The sequence below is a fragment of the Lagenorhynchus albirostris genome, chromosome 17 (genome assembly GCF_949774975.1).
Source record: "Lagenorhynchus albirostris chromosome 17, mLagAlb1.1, whole genome shotgun sequence".
In the NCBI taxonomy this organism is placed as follows: Eukaryota; Metazoa; Chordata; class Mammalia; order Artiodactyla; family Delphinidae; genus Lagenorhynchus; species Lagenorhynchus albirostris.
In genome coordinates this window covers 3,768,897-3,795,973 of record NC_083111.1, presented here as the reverse complement: position 1 = coordinate 3,795,973, position 27,077 = coordinate 3,768,897, and the positions used below count along the sequence as shown (strand labels likewise).

Genomic DNA, 27,077 nt, shown 5'->3' with positions numbered 1-27,077 from the left:
TTGAGTCCTTTGCCATCAGGCTCATTCAGGATCATTAAGGGCCATTGTATGTTTCAGGAGGAAAGGACCACCTCTAACCCATCCAAGATGTCAAGATTGAGCAACTCTAAAGAAGTACCGATGGCCAAATAAAGTCAGCCCCAGAAGTAAATACGGAAAGGAGCAGGCGGCTGCCTTACTCCACGATCTGCCATTTACGGTATCAGAGTGTCATAAAAATTAGTTGAACCAGGAAATATTCCTCCAGATCTAGGCAGCTATTTCAAGAGAAATGCCCTAAAGAGAAGCAATCTTCTCAATCTAGGATGATTTTGAATAAATAATGAAAGAATATCTAGTAATTCTGTTATGAAAATCACCTGAAATTATTGATGATATGTCAAACGGTGGATGCGTTCACAGATTGTCTATCAGCCAAAACACTGTCCACCTCACGTGGGCCATCCTCCTGCACAAGTGAGTTATCCGCGTCCAGGGCCTCTTGAACTCCCTCCCCTAAACCATATGTGTCATAAGTGCAGGGCTCACGTCTTCCTTAGTTTTGAACCCCTCGCTCCCAGGGTTGTAAATACTGAATACTACTGAATAAATGAACGCCTAGTAATCCATCCATCCACCCATCCACCCATCCATCCATCCATGCATCCACCCATCCACCCATCCATCCACCCATCCATCCACCTATCCATCCATCCATCCACCCATCCATCCACCCATCCATCCACCCATCCATCCATCCATCCATCCATCCATCCATCCATCCATCTACCCATCCATCCACCTATCCATCCATCCACCCATCCACCCATCCATCCACCCATCCACCTATCCATCCATCCATCCATCCATCCATCCATCCATCCATCCATCCACCCATCCATCCACCCATCCATCCACCCATCCATCCATCCACCCATCCATCAGTAAGTGTTGTGCCCTGCTCCTGCTGGTTGCCCAAAGCACTGCTCAAGTGTGAATCATCTAGAAAGTGCTGTGGCTGCTCTTCACGCAGATCTGTGCCTTAAACAGAGCCTACTTTCCCAGGCTCCTTTTGCACCCAACTTTGCTCTTATTCCCAGTTTATTTCAGGGTCCACCTGGCTTTGGGCTCTTTGGCTTTGCCTCCTAATCTTAGATCTATATGTGCCAGTAGGAGTGGACAACAGGGTTTGGTTTCCCAGACTCTGACCCTCTCCAAGGAGCACCTGCACCCCCCAGTGACTGAGGAACAAAGCGGGGCAGAGAACTAGCATTGTCAAACCCCCCACGCTCCTGCCGAGCGAGCAAAGGCCTCCTCGTCTTCTTTATGCAGATGGCCCATTGGTGTAATTCATTCCCTGTTGGTCTAAAACTCCAAGAGTTCTCAATCTGCTGCAACAAAATTCTCCGTTTATCAAATAAATGATAGAGTCACATAAATATATCATTCTTCCTGCTGTGTCCTTAATGTTGCAGATTTCCCTTCTCCACTGAGGGTACACTGTTCAAATTTTCATTGGGAAATGACCTATGGGACCTCCCCTAGAGAGACGTGTCTCTGTGCAAATGTCTGTGGGTAGACACACACACACACACACACACATGCCCTGAGTTGGGGGCAAACTCAGTGATACTCCAGTGAAACTCATGGGACCTTAAATCCTAAGTAGGGCCCTAACTGAAAGATTCTCCACCCAGGCCCTTCTAAATACTTAGCTCCCCGATTTAGAGATGGGGTACCAAAGAATCTCTGGGCCAGCCCATCTCCCAAATCTCTCCAGCCGGCAGGTGACCTGGGGACATGACCTCTCAGTGCCCTTTCCTCCAAGACAAACTCTTGACACATTTCAGGCCCTACCAACCTTGGCTGACATAAACAAGAAATCCCAGAGCCTAAGGAAAAGGCTAAAGAGCCATGAACCTTACAGGGGAGTCCTCATCTTCCTGTCAAAGTGCACACAATGTGTTTAGCGAATGTCAGCTTTGGGGGTTTTTGTCTGAACACGTTCTCAATCCGGAAAAAGAGATGTAGTTGTTTATGTTTGGGGAACTTCCCCAGTACCGTCTTTTCAGCCACAATGCTCAAATATTCCCAGGTAACACTGCGTAACATTGCCCTTGCAGGATCCTGTGGGGCCCGCCCCTCTGCACAGGGGTGGGGGGAGGGGTGCGGGGGGAGGGCCCGGTGAGCCCTGAGCCTGTTGGCACCGCCTGGGGAGTGCAACCCCCGGCACCAGGAAGCCTACGCAGGCAGCACAACTCAGCGTCACTAAGAGGAAGCCCTCGGCTGAATCTCTAATTGGATATAACTAATGGACGTTTCAGGGCTTTCTTGCAGGTCACCAAGAATTAAGCTTTCTCAGCACTCATCATGGCGTGATCGTGTTGATACAAACTGCCTAAATTCACCAAGAATTAAGCTTTCTCAGCACTCATCATGGTGTGATCGTGTTGATACAAACTGCCCAAAAGAATCAGAGCTCAGACACAGATGGTAAATGAGATTCAGCATCAAGCACGTGCAGACACCTCCATCTGCACTGAAGGTTTGTGGCCCGAGACCATATACGTTGGCGGTTCGGGGCTGAATCCCCATGGTTGAAATTTTTTATCTTACTGCTGAAAAGTGAAAAGAAATGCCAGGGTAAGGGAGGGATGGATTTTCTAACTGAGAAGGCCCCTGGACCAAAGACCTGATGGAGGGTGAAGGAACTGTCCGTGCAGAGGCCGGGGAGGCAGGGGACAGCGGATGTAGCAGAAGGGCTGAGGCCTGGCGACATCGGGAAGCGCTGAGGCTGGATCTGGGGGAGCCAGGGAAGGACTGGTATGAGGTGGTGATGACTTGGGCTTTTACTCTGAGCAAGTTGGGACGTAGTAAGCGAAAGAGTGCCGGAGTCTGACTGGCATCTGTTGGGAGCCAAGAAGTTTTCGCCATTAGAAGATGGCCGACACCCTGCTTCTCTTCCTGATTTATGAGATAGAAGTTCGCGCCTAAAATGAAAGCCCGCGCACGCAGCACCAATGATGATTAGCCAAGTACTTCCCTCATTCTGAATCCCGCCCCCCTTTCTCTGCAGTGTATAAATACAGCTACCGCAGCAATAAAAGTTTGAGGCTTGATCAGGATCCTGTCTTGCCTCCATTCTTTCGCGTCTCCTGCCCTTCCCCCTTTTTTCAACCCCCACAGGTTCCTCCTCGGACTCACAAGGATTTGTCCTGCTGGTCGGGACTCCCGGGGACGCCCGGGGCCGTACACAGACATTCTCAGAGCGCCCCTCTGGCTGTGGCGCTGAGAAGAGCCTGCCCTCTACCCGGGCTGTTCTTTGTGTTTGTCCTCCCATCATGACACCAGCCAAGCAGTAGGAAGGAAGCAGTACGAGAGACAAGTCTCAGGCAGAGGACCAAGGGATCAATTTAGCGCTGAGTGCCACCCAGGTGACAGCACTGCGGTCACACTCTCACTCCTCCTGAGGGAAGCCCCACGCAGTGACCACTCCCCGGTTTGTCTGCAATGGTCCCAACTGACATCTGTTGTCTGGGCGCAATGATTAATGGAGCCCTTCTTCTCTCGCAAATGTGCCCTGGGTGGGATGGCCAATGTCACAGAGATCACTCTAGTATAGGTATCAGCCCCATTTCACAGACAAAGTAACTGAGACTCAGAAAACCTGTGTCATCTGCCCCAGATTGAGACCAGGATTTGAGGCCAGACTCTGCTTCTCTGAGCTTCAGCTGTCTCCCTAATGAAAGGATCTGTCTCTCTCTGAAGCCCACATTTCCCCCTTGAATATGGGTATTGGGATAAAGGCTAAAGCATTAAGGAAAGCTTTCTTGTTTTTTAAACTTATCTTAGCTGTTCTCATCTAAAACTGGCTACAGGTTGTCAGTAAGCATTTTGGAAAGACACTTTCTCACTACTTAAAGTCTGATAAACACAAATATTTTGAAGCAGACACATTATTTCGGTGGTACTTTCTTACATTCTCTCACACTTATTTCTTGATTTGAAGGAAACCACTAAGCACACCTCGTGTGCACTTGCCAAAACCTAGCATCAAACATTTCTTTGGCCCCAGATGTGGCCCCAAAGCTCATCTGCCGTTACCATCCATCTCGTGTGGAGAAAACCCGGAGCCAGAATGTGAGCAGGCTGCTGAGAGCTGAGCCGGCAACCTTATCAGCTCCGGGCATCCCTGCCAGGCCACTGACTACAGATCCTGCAGGACAACCAACTGAGGGCCAACAGCAGCTCCCAGGGCCTTTCCCCACGAACCACAGACGGGAACACCTAGCAGGAAGGTGTGGAAGCCGCATGCGTGAAGGAGCTCCACTCGCCAGGGCTCTCACGTCCAGGAGGAGATCACTGATCCCATCAGCAACCTAGCTCAGGCCCCCAAAGGGCGATGATTTAGAGTCTAATCATCTCAGAATCCTTTTGTTTTGAAAACATTCCAGCAATCTTTTGAAAAGATGAGGCAAAGTCACAATATTAATTGGCTCGGAGTGTAAGGGCCAAATGCAAGGGAAAGCACTATTTTGTGCGACCAAATTAAAAATATGTATATTAACCTCCAGTGGGTCCCTAGGACTCTATGCAGCCTAGCAACCCAACGTGTTAATAGCTTAATTAAAACAAAAATTCCTCCACATCCCCCTTTGTGTTCTTCCCGAAGCCGGCTTCAAAATGTTTTGACAGACGAACAATTTTAAAATATTGAAGGTCAACCCCTCCTTACTCCTCCTTCCAAATCCAAACCGGAGAAGCAGCGATTCAGTGGTTTGGATCTGCTGTGGCTTCCCGTGATGTCACAGGAAGAGCAAATGAACCTCTCCGTGGCACCAACATGATTTTCCAAAGGGGAGACAGCACCCCAGACTGCTCCGTGCTCACCAGGACATTTTGATCCCTACTTAATGCCTCAACATTGAGGCGTCATTATTTTCTCACTTTCTTATTTTAATGATTTTCTCCTAAATGAGCAAATAGTCTGGGAAAGGGGAACCTGGACTGATTTGTCAGAACCGGAGAAAAATGAGAAGTCTGGCTGAGCTTAGAGCGAGGTATCATGTATTACCTTATATTATTTTGTAGGAGAAAATGTCTTAAGAAATGGTTGGTGTGTTTCAGCTAAGAAATGACCGCTCTAAATGGGAAATACTAATGGAGAAGTTTCATTAGCTAGTCTGGGGAAAGGATGAACAGAAAGATGCAGGGGAGGCCTGCCGAGCCTTTATTGCTGGTCAAGTTAAATGAACCCAAAATCAATAGTTCATGTAAAGCACGATGACGTTTCTTTTGTATCCTGGATTTTAAAAAAAAACCCATACAACTGCCTTCCACACTTTTCTACGTGTAAAAATTGTGCACATATGTCAACTAGGACGCAACTGGAAAAAATTCAAAATGGTTGCCTCACAGAGTTTAAATAAAGTTCATTTTAAAATAATGCAGCCTTTTAAAGCACTGCAGATTGAGAAATAACAAATAAAACAAACCAATAAGATTTCTTCTCCTTCTTATTGGTACTATGGATTTCAAAATTCTTCTATACATCGTTTTTAAAGAGCAGAATGGATTCTTCATGAATGTTAGCAACTGGGTGAATAGTTTAGATAGGTCCTAGGGTGATGAAGGGTGAACACCAGGAGTCTACATTTCTTAGGAGCCTTCTGTCATTTCCACTTCAGGCTTCTGGACATCCCTGGACACCACTGCTATCCTCACATGACTGTGAACAACTAAAGCCATTAGGATCTGGAGCTGTATGTATTGAATGAGATTTTATATGAAAGAGCACTTTTGCAAACTGTCAAAATATATACAAAAAGAATTACTATTGGGCTTCCCTGGTGGCGCAGTGGTTGAGAGTCCGCCTGCCGATGCAGGGGACACGGGTGCGTGCCCCGGTCTGGGAAGATCCCACATGCCGCGGAGTGGCTGAGCTCGTGAGCCATGGCCGCTGAGCCTGCGCGTCCGGAGCCTGTGCTCCGCAACGGGAGAGGCCACAGCAGTGAGAGGCCCGCGTACCGCAAAAAAAAAAAAAAAGAATTACTATTATAAAACATTTCTCCATTCGTTAACCTGGCCTTATCCTAAATCTTTCTCACCATATCTGAATTAACCAAGTATTTCTACGGCACACGGCCCATGCGTCATGCTAACACGTAGAGGTCCTGCGGGAGACGCAGCTACTTCACAGGAAGCCCATGGGGAGGGTAGACTCCCCACGTACATGGAGAGGAAACAGGCTGAGGCGGAGGGGAACGTGATGGCTTCCAAGCACCCGTGATCCTCGGAGCCAAGCCTTCCGAGGGAAGCAGAAAACAAGCAACTGATGGGAGGGGAGAGGAGGGGGGTCGTTAGACTGCAGATGCTAACGAGAGCCGTGAAAACTGAGCAAATGTGGGATCAGGAGCCTGTCTGCACGGTGCTCACTACTCCTGGCGCACACTAGGCGCCCGATACCTGTTGGTACGTGTGCTTACCTTTGCGTGTGGAACGGCTGAATGAACAGACCATGAGTGGGTATTAAAAATGATGAGACACTGAGTCACTTAATGGGATGCTGGGGCTCTGGGTAGGAGAGAGGACAGAGCTGAGGGTGGAAGTTGGCTCTCCTCTGTGCAGAGCGAGCCCCTCAGCAGCTGGGGAGAGGCTCAGCAGGCACGGAGGAACGCAGCAGCTCAATCTGCGTGTTCAAGGGACAAAAACAGAAAAAGATCAGAGGAAACAGAGCTAGGGTGGTATCACATGATGGAAGTCAGGGCTGGAGAGAGATTTAACGGTAGTGACGGTAAGAGCGAGTGTTTATCGCGTTGATTACGAAGTGCCAGGAGCTAAGCACCCGAAGTACATTATCCTAAAGACTAAGCGCGTCAGCGCAGACTCGAGGCAATGCTATGACACAGACACCACCTTGATCCCCGTTTTATACATAAGGCAACGTTGGCCAAGGGAGGCTAAGAAGGTTGCCCAGGGTGACGAGGCTATAAACACATGGCCACGCCCAGACTCACCCAGTGCGTCTGCTTCCAGAGGCTCCAGAAATCTCTGCCTCTTCACACGAGGGGTCTGGGACACAGAGGAAACGTGTGCATGCACGCAAACACGTATACACGGGGGCATTTAAACAAAGAGGCCATCGGTATCCATCGAGAGGACAATTTTACCACAGTGGTGGCAGCAGTAACAGGGTGGTTATCAGAGACACAGGAAACGCACAGAGAGAAAAGCAAGGCCATGTATGAGTTCACTGCTGGGCAAAAATAAAAACAAAAACTTAGTAAATGAATTCAGGTGCTTCTAAGTTCATGACTGCTAACATTTGGTAACATGGTATAGCCAAGAAGAAAGTCACATTTAAATGGCTAGCAAAAGAGTTCACAGAAAGATGAGCTGGCGACATGCATACCTCTTTCTGTGGACATTTTCCCTTCTGAGCAGCCAGACAAGTGTCAATCCCAAAGCCCTAATGCTCTAAGTCAGGCAGAGGCAAACTACGGCCTCTGGGCCAAATCTGCCAGCACCTGTGTCCACATAATCCAGGAGCTAAAAGTGCTTGTTACTGTTCCTTAATGGTCAAAAAGGCAATAAAACAAAAAAATCAAAAGCAGAATACTATTCCTTGACAAATAGTATTATATAAAATTCCAAATTCAGTGTCCACAGATAAAGTTTTATTGGAACACAGCCATTCCATTAGTTTATGTATTATCTATAGCAGTGTCTCACTAACTGGCAAAGTTGAGTAGTTTTGAGAGACTTCATGGCCCCCAAAGCATAATATTTAGTGTTTGGCCAGCTACAGAAGAAGATTGCTGACCTGTGTCCCAACTAATCTCAATTATTTACATTTTTAATACACATCACAAAGGAAATGAAATCCTATACCTGGCAAGGGTGCTTTGTTAGTTCTCACAATGGGCATTTCCTTCCATGTATTGCACCATTTTCATTCTCAGCTATCCAGGAATCAACAGGTAGACACAACAGCTCACATGTGTCTATATTTTCAAGCCTAATTTCTTCCAGATACTACCTGGGATCCTTTCCGCTGTTGTCATTCCAATACGTGTTTTATACATTTCACCAATATCTTTAAGATCAAACTGCAGCACCAAAGAAAAAAAGTAAATAAAACTCCCTACATCTCCAATTTGATTTTTCAAATTGCAAGTTCATATCCAATTTCGAACTCAGTGGCTACTTTTGCCCCACATACTCCTTACTGATTTCCATGAGAACTAGTAACTTGTGACACCATGAAATACTGTTTCATATGGTGAAACAAGAATCCATTGACCACAAACAAACCAACAGATTAAATCCAACTAGCTTTCATTATATCATTTTTTAGCAACTACTATTTTGCAAAGTAAGTGTTTTTTTTGAAATTATTGATATACATTAGTTATTTCAGTAGTTAGATCTGAAGAATAAAATAATCTAATAAAAGAATAAGATAGTCCCAGGTAAAAATAAAACGGTTTTCGGGACTGAGATACGGGGTCAGAGAGAGAAAGGCAGAAGAGAAGTGCACATATAGTCCATTCCCATCGCTCTAATGTCACATTTTGAAAATTGCAATAATATCAGTGAACTCCCACTACATAGCCAGAACATGAAGATTTTTAAAAATTGCTGTCTGAGAATGTCTGATTTGGGTACTTGGAATTATTAACAAAAAAAAGGATGCCAAATGTAAAATAGATAGCTAGTGGGAAGCAGCCGCATAGCACAGGGAGATCAGCTCGGCGCTTTGTGACCAGCTGGAGGGGTGGGATAGGGAGGGTGGGAGGGAGACGCAAGAGGGAGGGGATATGGGGATACATGTATACGTATAGCTCATTCACTTTGTTATAAAGCAGAAACTAACACACCATTGTAAAGCAATTACACTCCAATAAAGATGTTAAAGAAAAAAAGAGGGTTAAGTATACACTGAATTTAAGGACAAAAGTAAAGCACTCTGTATACCCACATTTTTGGATAATTCTGTTTATTATATACACTACTCCAAGAACATTTTAAATGTGCACCAAGTAGATTAAACCATGTAAACATTTAAGAAGTTCTTATTACATACTAACACTGCCCTAAGCAAGTATATACACATGAAAAAAACCAGGGCTCTCAACCCACGTACGAAGACAGAGATGTGAGACACTAATTCACTGCATTCAAAGAGAGAGGCAAGCAAAGCAGAGGCCCAAGAAGAGTGTGATGGGGTGATTCAGTGCACGGGGGACAGGCAGGGAGGGCCCTGGACTTTGAGGAATAAGCAAGTCCATGAAGGAGGGCAGGAGACAGGAAACGGCACAAGCAAAACCAAGCAGGGTAGAAATGGTCATTGTTTCTGAAATTTTTAAATTCTGAGTTGTATTCTATTTGAACAGAATCTAGTATGCTTTCAGCTACGAACAGGTACTTCACAAAGGTAGATGCTGCTGCTGAGAAATGAACCTGGAGCAGGCATGGTGGCCTCTACTTGGGGGAGGGGGCGGGGGGCCGAGGCAGCATCTAGCATGAGACCTGAGGGCACCGGCTTTGGATCAGACGCACCGTGTGCAAAGCAGGCAGTACGACCTTCTGACACTGGGATTTGGGGGCAAGCTACGTCTTCTCTCTAAACTTCAGTTTTCTCATCTACAAAATGGGGTATTAAGAATCACTTTGCTGGGAGGTTATGAGAGTAAGTGACAGATTAATTAGCAAAAACTGGACAAATTAACACATATTATATCCTCAATGAACACTGGTGGTCTAAGGAAAATAATAATTATTAGTAGTAGTAAAGGGGGATTAGAAGGAATTCAGTGACGAATACAATGGGGAGAAGAAAACTAAACACCATTTGCTTTAATTCTACAAGCAGTTTTTCCAGTGCCTTTGACCCTCCAGCCCTGCGCTGGGCATTCAGATGGGAGCAGGAGATAAACCAAAGGAGATCAGTCCTGTCTATCTGGTGTGCTTGCCAGCCAGCAGCATCACCAGGGGCTCCAAGGAGGGTTGTCTCTGCCGTGTAGGATCAGAGTCCAGTTCTGGGAAGCAGAGCCCGAGAGGAGAAGCATGGAGCTTGTCAGGGGAAAACAGGCTAGAGGCTGAGTCTTCTCATGCCACCAACATCCCTGACCATCAAGTTCCTATTTGTAAAAAGGACCAAAATAGATAATCTTGTGAAAATGCTTTGTAATTCGTAGAGTGTCAACCCATACAGGTCTAGGGACAGAAAGCAGGGTAGAGAGGTTTGAAGAGGTCTCTAAAGAATAAGCAGGAGGGTTTGAACTGACATCTTGGGTTCGGACCACCATGATCCTATTCTTGGAGCTCATGGGATTGAAAAAGCTGGGAAAATTAGGCAATAATTTGAGGGCTACTCAAGAAAGAATCTCAGGATTATCACAAGAAAGGATGTTTTCATTTGTGAACAAAAATGGAAATGTCCATGCAAAAAATAGCAGAAAAGATTCTCAAAGTTGAAAAATCAACTTGAATAAAATACACTCCTTTTTCAACTTCCATAATACAATGCATATCTTACATTTTCAAAGAGGAGGCCTTTTACACTAAAAGTTGCATAGCATATGAGAGAATGGTCAGATACAGAATTATGAAGGAATAGCCTATATTTTCAAGGAAAACAACATGCCTAGTGGATCCAGGAAGAGTCACACAAAAAGTTTATGGAAAAAATATTCCCTCTTCAGGTATCAACTTTCAGATGTAGCTCTTAATCCAGCCATTTTTGCACATGTAATGCTCACTTGGATTTTTCTAATTTGGAGACACTAAATCTCTTCATGCAGAACTTCAGTATTTTCTCAATAAACAGTAAATAAGTTATTTTTCTAAACTTAAAATCTATTCTAGAAGCCAATTTCATGTTGTGCAAAGCCTGTATTCTTGTTTAAGAAGGCGTTCACGTTTTGGAAAAACATAATGGAACATAAATTAACTTTGTGATCACTAAAATCCCATCTGGGGTGTTTCATCTTAACTCAATTTCTCAATTCATAGAGGATGGCTCATTTTACGTATTTATTGCCCTTCAAATGAATATTATGGCTTGAAAGCTCAGGACAGGAATGTGGATGTGTAGACTGGAAACTTGAGTTCTAATACGTTAGAAACACTGAAAAGTATTAGGGTGAATTTTTTAGAGGAAGCAACACCTCCAAAAAAGCCCTCACAAAATCCACAGAGCAACTATAAACATAGACACTTTGTTACATCATACAACATGAAAATGAAAACAAGATGCTGTTCTCCTACACACATCCTGGGTACAACTATAAGCACAGACACTTTGTTACGTCATACAACATGAAAATGAAAACAAGATGCTGTTCTCCTACACACATCCTGGGTAAACATTCTTGATATAAATCAGCTCCAGGGTACCCTTCAAAGGACAGGAAGCAGGATACTCCTTCCTCATTTTTCATAGGCTGCCATTGGTATGCACTTTCCTAGGGGTCCTGCCCCCCGGCCTTTTCAATCCACCAACCATGTCATTCCTCTTCAAAGAAGTGTAAAAGAAACTTTTCCCAGCTTAATAAGTGATATTTAGATTTTAAAGGGGAAACATTTGGGTCCTAGAATGTTCAGACCTCCTTCTGAAACTAGACAGGAGTCTCTGAATTGAAGAATGCCTTATGTATTATTCTAAGTTAAGTTCAAAAGCTCTTCTCTCACCAATCTTAAAAGCTTAAGGAACCTAGTGATCTCAGATTCTACTAGGTTTTCCCCCATTCCCAGTCCCCAGTCCCTGGGTCTGATCTTAACTTTCAGAGAGAACAGCTTCTCACACACCTGATTACCCAGTGATGTCTCTAAAGATTTGGGAGCCACTAGCCCTAAACTAATTCTGGGTACATTACACACTGTACTCTCAATTTCTTCATAAACCTTGACAAACTTCAATCTTTGGTCTCTTCTGGTTGTTGACTTACTTTGCTATCTCCCCCACTGGACTCTGAACTCTTTGAGGACCTGAGTTCTGTCTTCTTTTCTGTATCCTTAGTATTTACACAGCATTTGGCATGGAATGGGTGGTTATAAACATTTTCTGAATAAATAATTTAATTATTTTTTATTTTCATGTGTTTCCTTCATATTCTTTGATTTCTATAAATATTTTGGTGGATGAAAAAATCTGATGATAATATGGAAAGTTATAATGACTTGTTATGACGTACTTGTGGTAGGTATCTGAGCCCCAGTAACCAGGAAAAAGTCTTAGTCATACTTTGACATGTTTGTTGCTTTTTATTAAACTCAGTAATAATTTGTAATCCAATTAATGCTGTCCAAATGAATGAAAACATGGCTTTTACCATATTATGTCATCTAAATTTTTGATAGTGAACGCACTGGGAAACAAAACCTGATATCTTTATAAGGAGTGGTATGATAAAGGATAAAACCAATGTCCCATAGTATGAATCTTTGATTTATTCTAACATAGCAGAGGTATTTTTTCCAGATATTCTCATAAATCTTGATATATCTTGGACAAATATAAACAGATTGTGATCAATTCCAATTCCAGTTTAATTAATGACAGAGTAGCTTGTATTGACCTAGTCCTCTAGCAATAACCATGACAAACTCTGGATAAAATAACTGTCTAAAAGCCCTGGGAAACAACCAAAGTAGCCAGAAAAAGAGGGGATTTGACCTTGAAATCATGGCCAAAAAAAAGACCTTACCCTTGAAAGTGGGCAAAATCTAGATTAGCATGGCTTTTCCCCTGAGGTCATTTCCAAGTCTATAAGGCATAAAGAGGGCAGAACTCAAGGAGAAAGCCATAGAATAATCTGTTGAAGAGTGAGCAGATTGAATTTGGGACTGCCAGTGTAGCTGGAAATTGGGAGGGGAAGTCCTAGTAGGGTGGAAACAAAAAGGTGATTCCCAAATATGCATACAAATTCCAATCCAATTCTAGACCAAGCGCTGCACTATGCATGGCAGCTAAGACTCCAAGGAGCTTGGAGAGAAAACAACAGTCAGAAGCTGAAAGAAGAGTGGCAGTTGCAGCTGCTGCTGGCCACAGGGAGAGACTTTAGAGTCTGAGTCCCAGCAAGTGATAAGAGCCTGGTGAACACCTAGGGCTTTCCAGTGAATCCCTGAAAGTGCCACGCATTAGAAGTGAAGACGACATCTCTTTACTAGAGAGATTCTCCCGAGGCTAAGGATAAAACTGAGATATAACTGCCCAAACAAGGCACAAAAACAAACCTCTACAAGCTCAAGGTGATCCACCAGTAATTTAACAAAACTCACCCTTCTTCAGAGGTATATAACACAATCCAGAGTCTCTACACTATTATCCTCAAGTTCTAGTATGCAATCAAAACTCAACAGACATGAAGAAACTGTAAAATGTGAGCCTAGTCAACAGAAAAATCAGTTAATAAAAACAGACCCACAAACAACCCAGAGGTTGAAATTAGGAGAAAAGAACTTTAAAACGGCTGTAATAAATGCACCAAAGAATCTACAGGAAAATGTAAACATAATGGGTAAAGAGATAGGAATTTTCAGGAGATAGCTGGAAATATGAAAAAAAAAAAAACAAATGGAAATCTCAAGTCTAAAAAATGCAAATGAAATAAAAATTAATTGAATGGGATTAATAACGGTTTAGATACAAAAAAAGAATCAATAAAACTGAAGACAAATTAATAGAATTTATCCACACTGAAGTACACAATAGGAAAAAACTGAATAAAAACTTTTAACAAAGCCTCAGTCACCTGTGAGACACTATCAAGTAAAGTAGCATATATGTAACTGGAGTTCTGGAAGGAAAGGAGAGAGAATGGGGCAGGGAAAATATTTAAAGAAATATTTATTAAAAATTTTCCAAATTTGATCAAAATCCCACAGATTCAGAAATCATAGTGCACCTCAAGCAAGATATACATAAAGAAGCAAATCATAGTCCAACTGATGAAAAGGAAAGAAAAATTCTTAAAAGCAGTTTAAAAAAAAGACTATATATAGGGCAAAAAAATAAGGGTGATGGCTAACTTCTCTTTAGAAATACAAAATACAATGGAACAATGTATTTAAATGTGTATAAATGGCTAAGTAAAATTAAAAGCTGTCAACCTAGAATTTTATATCTAGCAAAAATGAAGACATATGAATATATTTTCATTCAGACAAAAGCTAATAAGATTCATAGCCAGCCAATCTGTACTATAAGAAATGCAAAGGGAAATTCTCTAGGCTTAAGAGGAATGACATTAGATGAACATGTAAATTTACAGTAAGAAAGGAATAGCATGGAATTTGTAAATATGCAAAAAATATAAAAGATAATTTTTTCTATCTTATTAAATTTTATACAAATAAGTTGACTGTTTAAAGCAAATGTAACAATGTTTTGGGGGGTTTATAACATATATAGAAATAAGATATATGACAATAATTGTACAAAGAATGGAAGGGGCATAAATGAAATGGTACTTTTTTTTCTTCTTTTCTTTTCTTTTCTTCTTTTTTTTGGCTGCACCACATGGCTTGTGGGACCTTAGTTCCCTGACCAGGGATTGAACCTGTGCACTCGGCATGAAAGTGTGGAGTCCTAACCACTGGACCAGGAATCCCCTGGAATGGTACTTTTTAAAGCTTAGTATATGACATGTATATGTTAAGAACATATAATGCATACACAAACCATCAAAAAATAAAAAGAGGCAAGAGGCATAAGTAAAACACCAAAAGAGAAGATGAACTGAATAGTTAAAAATTTAGTTTAACTCCCAAAGAAGGTAGGAAAGAGGAATAAAGTAATACTTGCAAATCGTATATCTGACAAGATTGCAGTATCCAGAATATATTTTAAAATTGTTAAAATAACAATGAGGTGCAGCCACTGTGGAAAATTTGGCAGTTCCTCATGAATTTAAACAAACCATTACCATATGACTCAACACTCACTCATGATAAAAACTCTCAGAAAAATAGGACGAGCATTTACAAAACAAAGAAACAAATCCTGCAGCTAATGCTATACTCAGTGGTAAAGACTGAACGCTTTTCCCCCAAGAAGGGAACACAGCAAGTGTTTTCTATGTTCTTCTACTATGTAGTGCCGAAAGTTCTAACCAGTGCAATAACTCAAGAAAAGGAAATAAAATGCATACAGATCCAAGCTCTTAGACGTGACTCAAACAATACAACCCATAAAAGAAAAAATGATAAGTTGGATTTCCTCAAAATTAAACATTTTGGCTCTGCAAAAACCCTTTTAAAAGATGAAATGGCAAGCTACAAACTGATGGAAAATATTTGCAAACCGCATATCTGACAGAGGACTCGTACCCATACACAATATTTAATGTTCAACCTTCAATACCCAGGACCTTAATGTCTTACAGAGTTGCCAATATCTATAAAGAATGACTGCAATAAGGAAATACATGAGGACCTATAGATATAAACACATATATATATAAAACAAACTTCTCAAAACACATTAAAAAAACAAACACTTCAATTAGAAATGGGCAAATGATATGAAGAAACATTTTACCAAAGAGGATACATTAATGGCAAATAAGCACGTGAAAATATGTTTTGTATTAAGGAAATACAAATTAAGGACACAGTGAGATACCACTATACACTTACTAGGACAGCTAAAATAAAAATTAATGACAATACCAAATGCTTGCAAGGATGCAGAAAAACTGGATCTCATACATTTCATACGTTGCTGGTGGGAGTGTAAAATGGTAGTCAATCTAGAAAACAGTTTGGTACTTTCTTTAAAAAGCTAAACATACTGCCATACCACCTAGCAACTGCACCCCTGGCATTCACTCAGATGCATGAAAACTTATGTCCACACAAAGACCTGTACAAAATGGTCTAACATCTTTATTTATCAGAGTTCCAAACTGGTAACAACCAAAATGTCCCTCAATGAGTGAATATGGTATGTCCATACCACGGACCACAACTCAGCCATAAAAAGGAATAAACTATTACTACATGAAACCATTTGGATCGATCTCAGGGGCTTATAATAAATGAAAAAAAAAAAGCTAATCTCAAAATTCACATGCTGTATAATTCCAATTATGTAACATTCTCAAAACAACAAAATTATAGAGATTTAAAACAGAATAGTGTTGGCCGGGGATGGTGGTGGTGCGTGAGTGGGCGTGGGGCTGTGACCCTGAATGGATAGCTCAAGGGCGATCTTTGGGGGGTGAAATAGCTCTGTATCTTGTTTGTGGTGGTGGTTACATGAATCTATGCCCCTGATAGAATGACATGTAATGATACCTACCAATGTCAAAGTCTTGATTTGATACTGAACTGTAACTATGTAAGATGAACCCATTGGAGGAAACTGGGTAGAGAGTATATCGGATCTCTACTATCTTTGCAACTTCCTGTGAATCTATAATTATTTAAAAATAAAAGTTTTTTTTTTTTTAAAACATGGACTTACCAGCATTTCGTTATGATCAGTAAGGCCATTGAGAGGTCTCATCTCCAAGGAGATGAGAGATTTTTGTTTGCATAGTTAGCTCTCATCTGGGCATCTAGCTAATTCACCATTTTAGAGCAGATTGTGACCCCCCCTTAAGTCGACTGTTAGGGGTGTCCAGGGCCAAGGCCATCCTTCTTTGCCTTGGTATAGCCTTGGTGTAATACCTACTTTTTCCTGGATTACTTAAATAACTCACAATTCTCTGTGTTTTTTTCTTTCCTTCCCACACACATAGAAATGACACCAGCCAAGCAGTAGGAAGGAAGCAGGACAGAGAGACAAGTCTCAGGCAGAGGACCAAGGGATCAATTTAGTGCTGAGTGCCACCCAGGTGACAGCACTGCGGTCACACTCTCTCACTCCTCCTGAGGGAAGCCCCACGCAGTGGGGAATGGTCCCAACTGACATCTGTTGTCTGGGCGTAATGATTAATGGAGCCCTTCTTCTCTCGCAAATGTGCCCTGGGTGGGATGGCCAATGTCACAGAGATCACTCTAGTATAGGTATCAGCCCCATTTCACAGACAAAGTAACTGACGCTCAGAAAACCTGTGTCATCTGCCCCAGATTGAGACCAGGATTTGAGGCCAGACTCTGCTTCTCTGAGCTTCAGCTGTCTCCCTAATGAAAGGATCTGTCTCTCTCTGAAGCCCACATTTCCCCCTTGAATACGGGTATTGGGATAAAGGCTAAAGCATTAAGGAAAGCTTGCTTATTTTTTAAACTTATCTTAGCTCAGCCGTTCTCATCTAAAACTGGCTACAGGTTGTCAGTAAGTATTTTGGAAAGACACTTTCTCACTAAAGCCTGATAAGCACAAATATTTTGAAGCAGACACATTGTTACGATGGTACTTTCAAGATATTTGAATACATAATTAAAATAAGAAACAAAATACTCATATATTCAAGCTATCCATAAAGTAAATGTGTAGTTTTTAATTTTAATACATTTTCATCTATGGAGGATATAAACAATTTGCAAAATGTAGGAGAGATGGAAATTACTCATCATTTAAATTAAATTGCTAATGATTCATTTTTTCTAATTTCTTTCTTTTATATTCCAGGTAATAAAAACTATGCTATGCTGAAAGACATCAAAATTATCCAAAATCACGGTGGATAGGTTGAAAGATAAGATTTACACCATCGAATATTCTACTCTGTGGGTAATTTTTCCATTGCATTTTGCAGACTGTTTACATCTTTTATAGAAGTGAATTTATTAAAATTTCAAATGCACAGGGCTTTACAGGAATTCCATTTATTAACACTCCTTTATTTATTAAAATCAATAAATAATTAAACATATACTATTATATATACCCTTCTTTGTATTACAACTACATTTTGTACATTTCATATTCACTTTTCTCTTTTGAATGCAATTACCAATGCATGGCTTTTCACAGTCTCCACTTATTTCAATTAACTATTACGATTATCATCATTATTACGAAGATAACACTTCCAGCTTAGCAAATGCAAACCCCTTTGAATTTCTCCTTCTGTGCTTCAGCACTGCCCTTGACATTTTTGAAGCTATTACTGATTCCGGACAACAAAATGATATTCCAGACCAATTCTGTTTTTCCCACTGGGAGACATGGAATCAATTTCCCACCCAGGTATCCTGATTCTTTTTCGTGGTCTGCAACACTACGTACAAAACATGGGCACTAGGGACACATGAGGGGGGGGGTGAAAGTGCTGCTGCTGTTGGGACAATTACTGGTGACAGATTGAAGAAATCTGCACCTTTTTAAGGTCATGAGTTTACACTAATTTTTCCAGTTTATCACATTAAGTTGCTTTCTCTACTTTTCGTAGTATATGAGAAGCCACCTATACTGATAGTTTGATGTTCACAACCAATATAAGGGATTATATTTGTACCTCTTTCTACAGATCAGAAGGCAGAGTTTTAGAAAGTACTGAATTGGCCATCATTGCCCAGAAAAGCAGAACATGGACTCAAACTCGTAAGTATGATAATTTCTTTCAGACAATATAAGCCCATAGAAATTGGTGTAAATGTGCTAATGTGAATTATTCATATGGTTTAGCAGGATCTTTTTTTTGTTTTTAACGAACACCTATTGGATTATCCTTAGCACTCCCAACAGCTGCCACTGTGTACCTGGACATGGGCCTCTTTCCACCAGCTGTGTGTAGAACTTGATGGGCCCTTTCGTTGATATGTGATAGTCTTTCTATAACCCTAGAAGTTGTGTTCCGCTCTATTTTTTATGGCTATCATTATAAATTTTTGTTTCTTTTTCCAAAACACCTTGATTTACTTTTTGTTCCCCACCCATGCCTTGCTTTATTTCTCTCTCTCTTTCTGTCCCGGGAGATCGTTTCTGGCATGTCCTACATCGCTGATTCAATCTTGGCTCTGCTACTTCTCACTCCCAGATATAAGCATGCATTTCCATTCTGCTGTTGCCTTTTTGTTTCTGAGCCACTTCCAGCTTTACCCCTCAGCTTGCTACTTGTCTCAGGACACTCTCTCCTTATGGGTCCCCTTTATGGGGTCCTGGGGACCAAGGCTTCTTGCTCTCTGGTTAGGACACCGCTGTCCTAAACTTGTCTGGGCCCCGCGGTGGTCTCACCTCTCCCCATCCTCACGCCCCCGCCCTGCTCCCTCTCTGTGATACACTGTAATAATACTGCTCCCCGAGTCCCTTCTGCCCCATCTCCAGGGTTTCGCTCCTGAAGACGTCACTTTACAAGTACACTCTGTCACCACCAGTTTCCTCCCACTTTTGGGTCCTTGGTTTCTGAGATTTGAAGTATCTGCCTTGTTCTGAGATCCTGGCAGGAAGGGTCCTCCTGCTTGAAGAAAAAGCAGAGCAAATAGTAATCCGCCTCTCACAGTAGTTCCACAGGAAGAGGACAGGTGGCCGGCTTCTCCAGCAGGCGTGGGCCCGGAGGAGCTCAGAGGACCAGGGGGGGATGGTCCCGGCACACATCTCACCACCTTTCCTGAGGCAGGTGCCCTCCTTACATAAAGCTGAGCCCCACTTCCTGCCTCAGTGCCACTGAGATGTCTTTCTGCATCAAGACGGCTGTGGTTAGCCTTAGTTTTCCACGTTGAGATTTTCACCATTACTCCATCTGCATGTGTTCATTGGGAGATCGATGCTGTTCTGAACAAAAAGTCTCAACCTAAGCAAATCTGATGGATTTTTACAAAATAGCATTTCTTAGGGCTGGTGGAAGTTAGAGGACAGGAAATCCGTCAGGACAGGCCATCATTAGCATAAGGCTGATTTCAGCCACAGTTTGCATCTTTGCAAATACACTGTTCATTGAATCCATCTCACAGTTGAGAAAATTGAGCTAAAGTAGCTAGTCCAAGGTTATATAGGAAGCACACAAACTCACAACACAGGCCTCCAGCACATTTGGTTCAAAACTGTCAGTCAGGTTTACTCTTAACCAAGGCAGCTGAAGACGACCTTGGTGTGAGCTCAGTGTTAACATAGCCCATCTTTGCAGTGTTAAAAAGGATTGAGAGGTTTTTTGTATGTTTTTGATTTTTTTTTATTTTATAGACAAACTCTGGTTGTGAGCATTTAAGTTGGTCAAGTTTTTTTTTTTGTTTTTTGTTTTTTGGGTTTTTTTGCGGTACGCGGGCCTCTCACTGTTGTGGCCTCTCCCGTTGCGGAGCACAGGCTCCGGACGCGCAGGCTCAGCGGCCATGGCTCACGGGCCCAGCCGCTCCGCGGCATGTGGGACCAGGGCACGAACCCGTGTCCCCTGCATCGGCAGGCGGACTCTCAACCACTGCGCCACCAGGGAAGCCCGGGGCAAGTTTTATAATAGGAAAAATAAGCTCTATTAGGAAATGTCACATTTCCCAATTATGAAATGGCTTACATAGCTCTTTTCTGAAAATAAAATGAAATAGGCCATATATTAATTATGACTTTGTAAGTGGGATTTTGTAAAGCTACGAGCCAAGTCTAATAAATTAAAATGAAGAGCGCATATTATTTTTAAAGAAAAACGTTTTACTTTATGTCTGTGTGAACATCAGTAGAATTAACAGATACAGTAATGAGGTGTTCTAGAGTCATTTAACAAAAATTATTTTGTGTATAAGTGAAGAAATTGTTTAGAAAATTAATTGTGACATAATTTCCTGTGCATTAAACATAGTTTTATTTTGCACACATAAAAACACACATTCTAGTCTCCACCAAGTCACCAAGCTGCTCTGTAGTTTTCCAATACCCCTGCCTTTACTCAGATCCCACTCTGTTCAGTCTCATTCTCTGCCATTCCCGCCACGCAAGCTCCTCACCAGCTCCCGAGGGCTGTGGGCCTTCCCCATTAATGTCTTCCCTCCTACTAATCTCCCCACCCACAGTGTGTGCCCAGGCCTTTCCTCCACCTTTCCAGGCCCCAGACAAATTTCCAGCCCAATTCCACCTCTTCCAAAACCATCCCCAAGACACCAACCCGAACCTGCATTGATGACCTTGGTCTTTGAATTCCCTCAGCTCTTAATTATTCATGCATTCTGTCACTCATGCAAAAACTTTTATTGAGAGCCATTAGATACCAGGCACCGTTCTAGGCACTGGGGAGAGAGAGCAAGGAATCAGACAGACAGGGTACTTACTCTCCTGGCACATCCCTCCTAACGTGAGAGAGAATAAACACACATGGGAGAAAGGCAATGACGTGCTCAGCTCTCTACAGGGACTGAATGGGCTGTCATTCACATGGGATGTCCAGGGAGGGCCTCTCGGAGGAGGTGACGTTCAGGCCGAGATCTGAATGACAAAAGCTATTCAGCTGCTGGATATTAACGAGAGAGCACTGCCAGCAGAGGGAACAGCTACCATAATCTTTGAAAAGCCCAAACATGGGAATGAGTTTGGTTGGTTCAAGTGTGGAGCAAAAAGAAGTTCCCTGGGCTGTTCGGCCAGGAGAAGCCAGAACGGGTGGAGGACAGCGAGGTGGACATGTAGCGTCCGTCAGGGATGGGATTGTAAGCAGGAGATAGCGTGACCTGGTTTATGTTTTTAAAAGATTCCCGACTGCTCTGCAAAAGAAGGATTGCAGGGCGGTAACGTGAAAGCCGGGTGGGGGGACTAAAGAAGAGACTAGGGTGTGAATCCGCGTGACAGAACGTGGTGACCTTAACTAGGATGTTGGAAATGGACGCAGAGGGAAGAAGAAGGATTCCGCATGTATTTGGAAGTACATCTATGCCACGTATTTTATCTGACTACACCCTCAATTTCTTGGGCTGAAATTCCACCTAATCTGCCTTATATTTCCAGGTTAGAAATTTTCCTCACTGAAGTCCTGTCAGAGTTCAGTAGTTCTACTTTTTCCCTGGCTTTCGTTCACATTCACCATTTCACATCCCTCATCCCTTCTTATTCGCTTTAAAGGACCACTGGCCTTTTCCACATCTCCAGGTGCACAAAGCTTTACCTTACAGAGATCTTTTATGAAAGTTCCTGCTGTTTGTTTTTAATGTGTTCTTAATTTTGTCCCTATATGCATTTTACAACATAGCTTTCAAAATTTTAGTTCATAAAAGAAATCTCTGTGTAATCACTTTATTATATAATTTCCCCCTTTCTCTCACTGGGATTGTTTATAATTAGAGAGTAAGGTTTTTATTTTTAAGAATCTACCTTTCCTTATAAGCCAAATCTCCCAAAGATTCACATTTACATCTGTGAAGGACAGAGTTGAGACCCAGTAGTCATGACAGAGCTGGTAGACAAGAGCTCTGTAACACCCAGATAGTGTTATGGTCACATTGGGATATATGAGTATGCTACAGGTTTATATTCAAGCTGTATTAAAATTCCTGAAGAAATAACATCACTAGAAGCAAAGGCAAAATGTTCACGTCTAGACATAAGTTAATCCCCATTTTAAAAATTAGCTATAACTGAACCAAATATGAACTATCTTCTGAAAATTATTAACATTTGCAAACAGAACTTCAAGGCAGGCATCTATTTCTAAAATTTACAATATTAGACCTGGTCTTCTTCATTCTCTCTCTCTCTCTCTCTCTCTCTCTCGCACACACACACACACACACAATTTTGTTGTCATAAAAGTGTTCCAAGAATTAAAGGGCTGAAAAGCAGTTTACAATGCTGTATAACCCATCTGTCTGAGCTACAAATGAACCACCCCAGACCATGAAGAAAATCCTAGACTTCCTTGGTAATCTACCTCAATATTCACATCGCATGTTAGGAATATTATTATCAAACTACATTGTCTGGAATACAAAAAATCAGTATTAGATGTACTCATAGGCTAGAATATTAAAACTGCACCTTTTCCTTGAGTTAGGGCAAATATTAAGTAATGGTCACTATGTTATTACTTTATTTCATTTAATAAAAGTTCAAGAAGAGAGTTTCAAATTAATTTATTTTTAACAGCTTTAGTGAGATATAATTGACATGCAAAACTGTACATATTTAAGATACACAATCTGATGAGCTGCATATGCACATACCCATGAAACCACCACCAAAATCAAGGTAATAAACCTGTCACCTCCAAAATTTTCCTCACTCCCCTTTGAAGAAGAGAGGACTTTTAAAAATTTCTTTTATCGAATTATAGTTGGTTTACAATGTTGTGTTAGTTTCTGGTGTACAGCAAAGTGATTCAGTTTTATATATATATATGTATATATATATATATATATATATATACACACACACACACACACACACACATATATATTCTTTTTCATATTCTTTTCCATTTTGGTTTATTACAGGATATTGAATATAGTCCCCTGTGCTATACAGTAGGACCTTGTTGTTTATCCATTATATATAATAGTTTGCATCTGCTAATCCCAAACTCCTAATTTATCCCTCCCCCACCTCCTTTCCCCTTTAGTAACCATACATTTGTTTTTCTATGTCTGTAGGTCTATTTCTGTTTTGTAAATAAGTTCATTTGTATCATATTTTTTAGATTCCACATATAAGTGGTATCATATGATATTTGTCTTTCTCTGTCTGGCTTACTTAACTTAGTATGATAATCTCTAGGTCCATCCATGTTGCTGCAAATGGCACTACTTTGTTCTTTTTTACGGCTGAGTAATATTCCATTGTATACAATATACCACATCTTGAAGAAAGAGTTTTAAAGCTTGGTTTTAACTGGAGAATTAGACAAGCATTCTAAGCCTTAAGAGTCATTCAACAAACACGTCACAAAATATTTTGAAAGTAGTTCTTCCATAAACCACCTGCCTGACTTTTAAAAGAATAATTCAGTCACAAAGGATAGAAATCTGTGGTGGTGGAGTCAGAGGAGAGGAGAGCTGTGTGTGTCAGTCAGATCACCCAAACTGTGAAAGAAATGCTAGACCATATGCTGAGGCTCTTTTTAAGGCAGAATTTCTACTGTTTTCCATGGGCCCATGGGCGCTATCATTTTATGATCAATGGCCAACTTCTCCAAAGAGAGAGAAAGAAAAAAATAGCTGAAGGACTTTTAGCAGGATCAAAAGTCAGCTTAACAAAGTCAAAATTCTACCAAACGAGAGAGTACTGAGTAACCAGCACACCTGAGAGCTCGCTCTGAAGACACAATAACCAGGGCCCTTGCTTCACGGGGCAAATTGGGAAACTAAACTCCATGTCTAGTGCCCTCCCACCGATATGCAGAGGCCCATTACAGGGCCTATCCACGGCAGAATTTGCTGGGTGAACTCTGAGAAAGTACACCAGGCTTTGTATGTTCTCATGATCACCGGTCACGCGCCTTGTTCTCGACGGTCAGAGAAACTACATCCACCCCGTCCGACCCAGTGCCTCACCTGAAACACCTCCAGGGACACAGCGGTGACTCTGAGAGACTTTGAGTTTTGTTTGTTTGGGTTCTGTTTAGTTTTCACTCTTGAGTCCTTCGTGGGCTCATTCCTTCCAGGCTGACGTCACTTTAAGGTTCTCTCCCTTCTTGTGTTCCATGAGCATCTTGGAGGCTTTCATAAGTCCATTCATTTTCAGAATTACAATAAGAATTTGGGGTTTTTTCACTTAGAACGAACCCAATCTCACAACAAAAACCAAGTCAAGATCCTAGATGTCTTTCTGGTGTCGTAACAACAGTGACGAGGCCAAGGCCTGAGGTTTGCTGAGAGAAGGAGGGTCGTGGCCAAACGCTTTCATGTGACTTCAAATCCTTGCAGCGACCCTGAGAGACACGTAATTCTCTCCATTTTGCAAAAGAGGAAAGGGAGCTTCAGAGAGGTTGTGTCATGTGCCCAAAGCCCCCTGGGCCCTAAGTTTCTGAGCAAGGACTTTAATTCAACATGACTGGATCCCATAGTGCAAGGCCTTTCCACCCCAGGGCACCCAGAAACAGTCGTAAGATTTAACCCAGGAGGTGAACCCGGTCCGGTCCACGGAGGAAAACAAAACAAAACTGTAACGACAATCACAAATCGGTGTTTCACGCGTAAATCAAATAGTTTCTCCCTTCCCACCCCTTCCCGTCTACACAATCACCCTTGTGTAGACGCAGCTGTGCTATCAAATGAATGTCATGTGTGAGTGTGTAGGCGTGACTGTACTGCGAGGACCAGCTCCCCAGTTTCGACAATATTCTCTAGGGAATTATGTAATATTTCGTTTGCAAGAGCAAACGCTTAAACAATATTAAGGCCGATTCAGTTAAAATGTCCTCTGCATCTGCTGAGTGGGGAAGGTTTCCATTTTGCTCTAAGTGTAAGCGGGCTGACAGCATCCGTCCACCATTCCTGGGCTCTGTGGGCAGAGGCCTGGCTTACGGGGCACCTCGTTTCTATTCCCATTCGGGGCAAAGGTTAACCATTTCTGCAAATGCTGACACTACACTGAGGCACATTTAAATAGTAAAGCACAGGCATGGCGACACACAGAACTGACTGAATTAGGGCAGCAGAAGCCTCCTGTCGGCTTGCTGGGGTGTTGAAGGCAGAGAAGGCTGCAGAGAAAAGGGTGCAGGGTACCACTGGGCGGATGCACCCCGGCGTGTCCGGGAGGGCTGTTCACGAAACTCAGACCCTCAAACAGTGAGACAGCCCTCGGGTCTGGAGGTTGCTGTCCGTGAACTCAGTCTCTGAGTCTGGCTAAAGGAGAATGAAAAATATTTCACGGGAACCACGCAGATATTTGTTTGACGCCTCCTGTTAGTAGACTCGGGGCACTGCTAGAGACAATTTAGGAGTAACTAGAGTTCAGTGCCTAAGGCTTCGCTCTCATGCTTGAAACGTGACTCATTTTCCTGGCCCGCAAGCCATCAAGTTGGACTGGGTTTCCCCTTAACACCCCCTCACCATTACCCACAAAATGATTCTCACAGAAAACAAGAGCTAAAACTACATTTTCACTGTGGCACAGAAGTGTTGACACCAGTGAAATCTGGTGGCCAGATGGATTAGTAAGAATGAGTTACCACAGGCATTTAAGAGACTGAAATAACTATAGCTTGACTCTTTGGAGGATTATCGAGAATATCATCCCTACATCCCTTCCTTTCTAATTCAATAGAAAAACGCTAGATGGATGGATAGATAGATAGGTAGATATAAAAAAGAGAGGGAGGGAGGAAGAGAGAGAGAATTGGACTCATGTAAAAGAGTCTACAATCTACGTTTATGCTTGAGACAAAAATTAACACGTATTTATGAGACAAAGGAAAACACATGGAAGTGAAGCCCTAATAACCTTATAGATGTTTCTAAGGTTGATTATTGAGAAGCCAGTCCCGAGGATGAGACTTTTTTGGTTTGCTTGTTTTCTAAATTTATTTATTTATTTATTTTTGGCTGCGTTGGGTCTTCATTGCTGTGCGTGGGCTTCCTCTAGTTGTGGCGAGCGGGGGCTACTCTTCATTGCAGTGCGCAGGCTGCTCATTGCGGTGGCTTCTCTTGTTGCGGAGCTCAGGCTCTAGGCAAGTGGGCTTCAGTAGTTGCGGCACACGGGCTCAGTAGTTGTGGCACACGGGCTTAGTTGCTCCGAGGCCTGTGGGATCTTCCCAGACCAGGGCTCTAATCCGTGTCACCTGCATTGGCAGGCGGATTCTTAACCACCGCGCCACTAGGGAAGTCCTGATGAAATGTTTTGAACATTAATCTGTGTATTATCATATGATTGGAGCCACTATGTGCATTTTATAAGGGAACAAAAATCTTATAAATGTCCATATTTCTGGTGGTGTTGATGACTTCTGTAAGTTCCTCTCTTGGTCTCACTATCACACAGCTGTGCCACTCTGTAATTTACAGACCAGTTTTAGAGAACAGGATACAGACTGTTCCTAAAACTGACTCCACAAGTACTTTTTTCTATAAAATGCTTTGATTCGATTATGACTGAGCTCTGTCCCCAACCTCACTGGGTACCAGAAAGAGAGGAAGCACGTTGTCAGTGGGCAACCCATTTGGACTTATCTGTACAATCCTGGATTCCATGAAAACCATCAAGATCAAGCCCTAAACTGGAATCAGTTAAACCTGGAAACTTTAGGGTTCCCTACCACAACCTTTTTAATCTGTGGATTCCACCCATAAGGAAATCTAAA

The 27,077-nt window shown here is 42.2% G+C and overlaps 1 pseudogene; it reads right to left on the bottom strand.

The window, feature by feature from the left end:
- Positions 1 to 27,077, bottom strand: part of LOC132508413 (lipoxygenase homology domain-containing protein 1-like) — a 92,063-nt pseudogene that overhangs the window by 16,853 nt on the left and 48,133 nt on the right.